Source organism: Dipodomys ordii, unplaced genomic scaffold (genome assembly GCF_000151885.1).
Source record: "Dipodomys ordii isolate 6190 unplaced genomic scaffold, Dord_2.0 Scaffold60, whole genome shotgun sequence".
NCBI classification, from domain to species: domain Eukaryota; kingdom Metazoa; phylum Chordata; class Mammalia; order Rodentia; family Heteromyidae; genus Dipodomys; species Dipodomys ordii.
This window is the reverse complement of record NW_012267276.1, coordinates 4,343,472-4,350,582: the sequence shown is the minus strand read 5'-3', so window position 1 is coordinate 4,350,582 and position 7,111 is coordinate 4,343,472.

The window sequence follows — 7,111 nt, the reverse complement described above, 5'->3', positions numbered from 1 at the left end:
AAAAGACTCCATATAGAGCTCCCAGCAATCCCACTTTTGGGCATTTACCCAAAGGATTACAAACAAGACCATACTAAAGCTGCCAGCACAACTATGTTTATTGCAGCATTATTTACCATAGAGAAGATATGGAACTAACCCAGATGCCCCTCGATAGGTGAATGGATCAAGAAAATGTGGTATATATACACAATGGAATTCTATGCCTCCATCAGAAAGAATGACATTGCCCCATTTGTTAGGAAATGGGAAGACTTGGAAAAAAATTATATTAAGTGAAGTAAGCCAGACCCAAAGAAACATAGGTCCCATGGTTTTCCTTATTTGCAATAACTGGTATATGTCTGAGACAAGCAGAAAAGGTCAGATAAGATGATGTTAAGCGAAATTAACCCCAAGATAGAGCCACAAGTGTTTTTTTCTTCCTTGCTATTGTTCTTAATGTATTTATAAGATACCATGTTGATTGTTGCTTTGTATGTCCCTCCCCCACGGTATAAGCCCTGTTTTCACTGTATTTGATGTTGGTATAATTTGGGGAGGAGAAGGTATAAAACAAATTGTTTAAATAAGGATACAGATTAACGCATTGCAACAATGAGATGTACAAGATGCTATATAGAAAAACAAACTTTACAATTTAGGTGGGAGGGGGCTGGGAAGGGGGTACAGCTGAGGAGGTGGGGGGGAAGGGATGGTAGGGGAAAAACAAAGGAGGAGGCAACAATGCTGGATAAGAAATGCACTCATTACCTTGCTCATGTAACTGTAACCCCTTTGTACAGTGTTTTCACAATAAAAAAAGCTTAATAAAACAAAAGACTCCAAAAAAAATTCTAAGACCAGAATGATTTTTGCCTGATTTTCGCCAAACCTCCAGAGAACTAACAGTGATGGTCTTCAAACCTGACCAGAGAATAGAGAAAGCACATGTCTAAAACAATGCTTAGAACATTAAGCAAAAATTCCCATTTCTCATCTTTAGGTGAATAAACTGGGACTATAATTGTCACAATGGTAGCAAAAGTCAGTAGTGGAACTGGAAATCAAATCTCTTCATTTCTAAGGGCCTTGACACAATCTAACAAAGACTAAGAATAAATGATCCTATTGGCATTTTTACTGTATGCAAATGCTACCTGAAAAAGAATCTCAGTATTTGCACACTTTAAAATAAAAGATGAAAGGATGCTAAGCAAACTTATACTCTCATTAAAATGCAACAACAGCAACTCAACAACAGCAGCCCTACAGGAATCTACTACTGGATTATCTCTCCAAATCTGTGCATGCTCTTTTCAATTCTAAGCATGCATGTCCTATATAAATGATTATTTCCTGCTAAGGCACAAAAGATATGGCCAAGCCTTCCTATCTCAGAAATCCCTTATGGATCATTTCAGAGAAATTGAGACAGAACAGAATCCTCAGCCCTAGGTGAATAACTAGGGACAAGTGAAGATAACTAAAGCATCTACTTGCTTTTAGTATTCCAAGTTACCTTAAAACCCAAGCATCTACTTGCTTTTAGCATTCCAAGTTACCTTAAAACCCTATCAAAGTCACCATATCCTAAGATAGTGAGAATTGGTTCGATCTAATGAGAATTTATCCAATTTGGGGCAGAAATAAAAACCTGAGAGAGTAGCAATCAAAAATAGAACAAAAATATGTGTGACCTTTGGCAATTTGTTAGTCAGAATCATCAGTCCTAACTGGCCAGAGGTCAAACACCAAAGGGCATTCTACACAGTACAATTGGGAAATAATAGTGAGTTTAGACCACAGGATAGGATCCTACTATAGAATAGCTTTTCCATAGGTAACCTGAGCAGTGTTCAATTAATTAATTTATAACCCTGCTATCCAAGATGCAGGGATCTCTTCTGTTCCCAATGGTCCTGTAAGCAAATCAACAAACCATAGCTGGTGCTTACAAAATTAGGAGTTATAAATGGAAAGACCACCTAAAATCTCCACTGAGATAAACACTGCTTACAATCAAAGACAATAAGATGAAAACAGCCCTTCCTTAGTTGGTGCAAATTGCAAATCTGCTATGAATGTCAAGGCTGCTGAATAGAATAATAGTGTGTCTGACTTGCTGTCGCAAAATGTAAAATGCACGAGGGGGAGAGAAAGCAGAGGCAGAAAAGGCAAGAATCATTATCTTCAAACTTGAAAAGAATTGCACTCATAAATTCCTCCTCCGCTGCTATCCATCAAGGATTAAAATACTTTCCGCTTATTGCCTCAACCACATCAATGTGTTTAATGCTACACCGAGAAACTCAAATCTAGCAGTTAATGCTCATGGTTCATCTTGGAGTATGAATGGAAAGAAGGAAAAAGGGTAATTTCTTTAGGTGAAGGGGGGAAAATAATCTATCTTCTTTTCCACCAAATAAAGTTTCCAGATTTTTAGAATAGGTCATAGAAATCAAGAACAAAAGCTATGGTTCAAAAAGAAAAAAGTCATTGTGGAATAGGTAAAAAATCAAAATGGAGTCATTACTCCTTTTATTTTCCTCCCAAAGTTCCTCCCAGGAGTCCATTCCAGTCCAAGTTGGCAGCTCCACTTCCTCTCCTCCATGCCTGCCAATGGCCTCTCTACTACCTACTGACTGTCTCCTTACCTCATGTGGCATCTTCCTTCTGCTCTCAGAAGCACGTGGGAGTGAGTGGGCTTCTTGAGTATAAATACTTGTGGGTTTCTGTTTGTCTCTAGCTGTTAGTTACAAGCTACTCGCATCTGGGCAGACTTGCATGTAAAATTGGCTCTGCTTCAAAACAATTTTTTTTATTAGTTACAAAGCATTTAATTATTATGTCAGCTCACACGGAACGTGAGATTTCAGGTTTCTCTTGGCAAGTTGAGATTGTTTGGCAATATGAGGCTCATACACGCAGAAAGCCACTATCTATGAAAATGGATACCCAGCTGCCTTACTTACAAGGGACCTTTCAGAGACTACAATCACGTCTTGGTCAGTGTCTCTCAGTTATTTAATTTCCTGGCCCCTGGAGACAATATTATGGCCTACGATGCCAAGTCTAAATTGTTCATTATGGCATTCTAAGCCAATCAAAAATTGTTCCATCTTAAATTTACCAGGCTTAATTCCAAGCCTTCTCAGAAGTACCTACCATATGTCCTTATTACCACAAATACTACTACTTCTCTGTAGTCTTTCCTGATCATTTCTAGAAGTTCTATCATTTTCATTTTCATAATGTTATTATAGCACTTGTCAAGATGTATCACAATTTTTAAAAGTCTAGATCCCTGAGCTTTGCTGTGCAGAGTACTTCATATTATTTTCTCTATGGAACATAAGAATGGCAGATAGTCAATGTTTGTTCAAATCAAATTAGATACCAAAGACAGTATCTGGGATGTGATTGCCAGTGCATGCTTCCCTATGTCTCTTCCTTCTTACTACAGAATTTTGGCAAAAGAAAAACATTTATACTCTGTATGTGATTTTTTTAAATCTTCTCAAAATACAAGTCTGATTCTACTAGTAGCCTTAACCCATGTCTTTTCTTTCAATGTCAACAGGAATTTTGTCCTAAATTTCTAGCTATTTGCAAATAACTTGGCTTCAATAGATACGTCTCTCACCAAACAGAAAACTGAATGATTCGTGGAGGTGGTAGAATGCTGGGCAAAGGCACTTACATAATCGTCAGCTCATGGGGACCAAAAGAATAGGCTTACGCAATTTTCTTTCAAACCCTGTCACTAAAAGCCATTCTCCTGTCCTCTGCAATCAGAATTGACTCAACTCTTACAGTATTATTCTAAGGCCAGAATGAAGATCATTTCAGTTGTGATGTTAAAAAAATGTTATAGGCATCATAAAAACAATCACATCAGCTATAAAACTGTAGGTGATCAGGGTTGCTGCTCCAACTTTCATCATAACTTAGTTTGACGTGCCTGGATGGAGAAACAAATTATAGGTAATTCCTAGCCTGCCTTCCATTATTGTGGAAAATGATACATTGAACCTATTTCCAGGCAGACTGCCACAGTGGTAAAGATAAAATAAATGTTTTTCAAATGATAGGAAATAAGGCTGAAAAGTATCTTGAGAGATAGATTTAGATAATAGTTCCTGAGAATTGAAGCCATCCCCAAACTGTTCGTGGGAGGCATGGGGTTCACCAAGATAGTCAAAAAGCTTAATGAACTATATAACTAGCATATAGTATAGAATCGGGCACATTTTAAATTGCTCAAGATTATGGTGTGATATAGAATTATCCATATGACCTTGATCAAGGTCTACTCTCTACCTATGAAAGAAAATAGTTTTAACCTATTAATAAATATGGACCCTGATACTTACCTGGATTTCTCTTAAATGTTAAGTTACAAAATGCACTTCAGACACTAGTCTAACACCTGGGAGAAAACAGATTCTAAAAAATAGTAGTGTAAGTGACCTTCCTTCACCCATTCACTGAGGTTTTCTGATACTCTTTGAATAACCTCCCAGTTCTCTCCTCTCTCTCTCTCTTTCTTTCTCTCTCTCTCTCTCTCTCTCTCTCTCTCTCTCTCTCACACACACACACACACACACACACACAGAGGCACACAGGCACACAAGCGCATAGGCAATACCTCCATCTCCATTTTCACCATGAGTCCTAACCCTGACCATATCCATTCTCTTCCTCTGTCCCGCCAACACAGACAGATGCATAGAGGGATACACAGGTTTATACAATATGCTTCTAATTGCTCATCATGCCACATCAGTCTCCACTCAGTTCTGTTCTGTGGGGTACAAAAAAGTAAAATAGTCCCACTTCAAGTATTGCACATACCTCATGAGTGACTCAGCACAGAGTGAATTCAAATGTCTGTAGGTTTTGATTCTTTTTTTCCTTCCCAGTCCTCCTTAAAACAGTACTTGGAAATGCCCTGCCTTGTCTTATTACACTGCTCTGATCACTGCTGACACACCATGGAAGCATTTGGGAGCTGATGAAGTATGAGTATTATAGCTCAAACCTCGGTGACACAGGCATTACAGTGACAGATGGCAGAGCCAGGTGCAAGATGGAATGCTCAGAAAAGCCTGACTAGCGCAGGTCCTATTAATGCAGAGTGACTAGTAATTCCAAGAGGGTCTGGGAACGTACGGCCCACTCAGCATTCGGGGAGGGGAAGACTAAGTTAGTGACAATCACAGACTGGGGAAATGTAGACATCAGAATAGTGGCCATCCTTCCTCTGTTCCAATCTTTAGGTAAGTTAGGCCTTTTCCTCTGTGGACCATTAGTGATCTCTTCTTCTTTAGGGGTGAAGGAGAGGGCAGTGAACAGAATAGATCCATTTATTTCCACTGCTGACTTCTCTCGGTAGATAGAGCCATGCAAGAAAATTCCAAGAAGACAAAGTTGAGGGTGAAAAGCCAGACACTCAGCCCCCGAGTATTGGTGACTGATTACTTGTGCTCTATAGGAAAACTTGTTTGTCTAGCCAGAAATTCCTTAGACAGCAGGAGAATGTACCATATACATGCATGTTCTGCTCCAGCTCCAGTTCTTTACTGGGAGCCTCTCTTCTGCCTCTTCAACCCCAAAGTTTCCACTTCTTTCTTTCCCAAATTGCCAACTCTTCCCTCACTCAGCTGTTTGCAAAGCCCAAGCTATCTCTGGATCATGAGCATTTTCAGGCCTGCCATGAGGCATTAGTGTTCCAGATCATTTTCCCATATTTCTTTCTATGACAGAGAGTGACATCAAGATGGATTTCACACCAGTGTGCAGGGACAGAAGTCACTGGGAGAGACCTAGGCTACAACTTACTTGTTGACTGGTTTATCTTTGAGCGTTATTACCAACAGCAGCAGACATCCTATTTTTTCACAAGGTAATTATCTACCAATACCACTAATATAACACAAAAGTCACATTACCTCAACTACTATTTCTTTTCCATATCTCCTCTTGGTAAAAACACATGCTCATCTGTACATACAGATGTCCTTCCAATGTTTGTCATGTAAGAACTCCATGATATTAGATCTTTCCATTTGTAAAAAAAGTCCATGTCTACCTACAGGGCACACTGTCAGATGGAGGTAGAAGTAGACTACTAGAAGGGCAAGTGCTAAGCACGATTGTGAGACCAGTCCTTCATGCCATGAACAAAGAATGAATGAATATACAAGCTATATGGTGATAGTGTATGCCTATAATGCCAGTTCCCAGGAGGCTAAGACAAGAGGTTTCAAATCTGTATGGTGGCATACAGCAAGATCTGTTTCAAAAAGTAAGGAGATGCAGGCACAGTCGCTCATCTCTGTGATCCTTGCTAGCTACTCAGGAGGCTGAGATCAAGAAGACTAGTTCAAAGCCAAGCTGGGCAAAAAGAAGATCTTGAGACAAATATCAACAGACTGGGCTACATAGCAAGACTCTGGCTTTAAAATAACAGTAAAGTAATAATAACAATAAATAAAAAGGGTTCTTAGTATTTGAGAATTTTGTGGCTGAAGTGGATATATGGAAACATTTGTGCAAATGAAAATTATAATGGACAGGCACGTGACACCAGGTAATCTATCCCAGGTAACCATTTGTACATAGGTTGGGGCAGACTTTGTTGACCTTGAGCATGATAATCTGCTTTAACGGGAAGAGAAAAGAAGGCACCGGCAGCTCACTCCTATAATCTTAGCTACTCAGGAGGCTGAGATCTGAGGATCACGGTTCAAAACCAGTCCAGGAAAATCTATGAGACCCTTATCTCCAATAAACCACTCAGAAAACTGGAAGTAGTGCTGTGGCTCAAGTGGTAGAGTACTAGCCTTGAGCTGAAGAGCTGAGGGACAAAGCCCAGGCCCAGAGTTCAAGCCCCAAGACTGGCAAAAACAAAAACAAAAACCTGATACTCAGGACTTGTCAAACTTTGGGTCATGGGAAATCATATAGGACTACTTCTCCTTCAGGCAATGTCCCAGAAATATGATTTCCCATGACCCAAAGTTTGACAAGCATTCTCAACAATCCCATTCGAACCAACCAGATCAGTTGCAATACACACACACATACACACACACACACACACACACACACACACACACACACACAC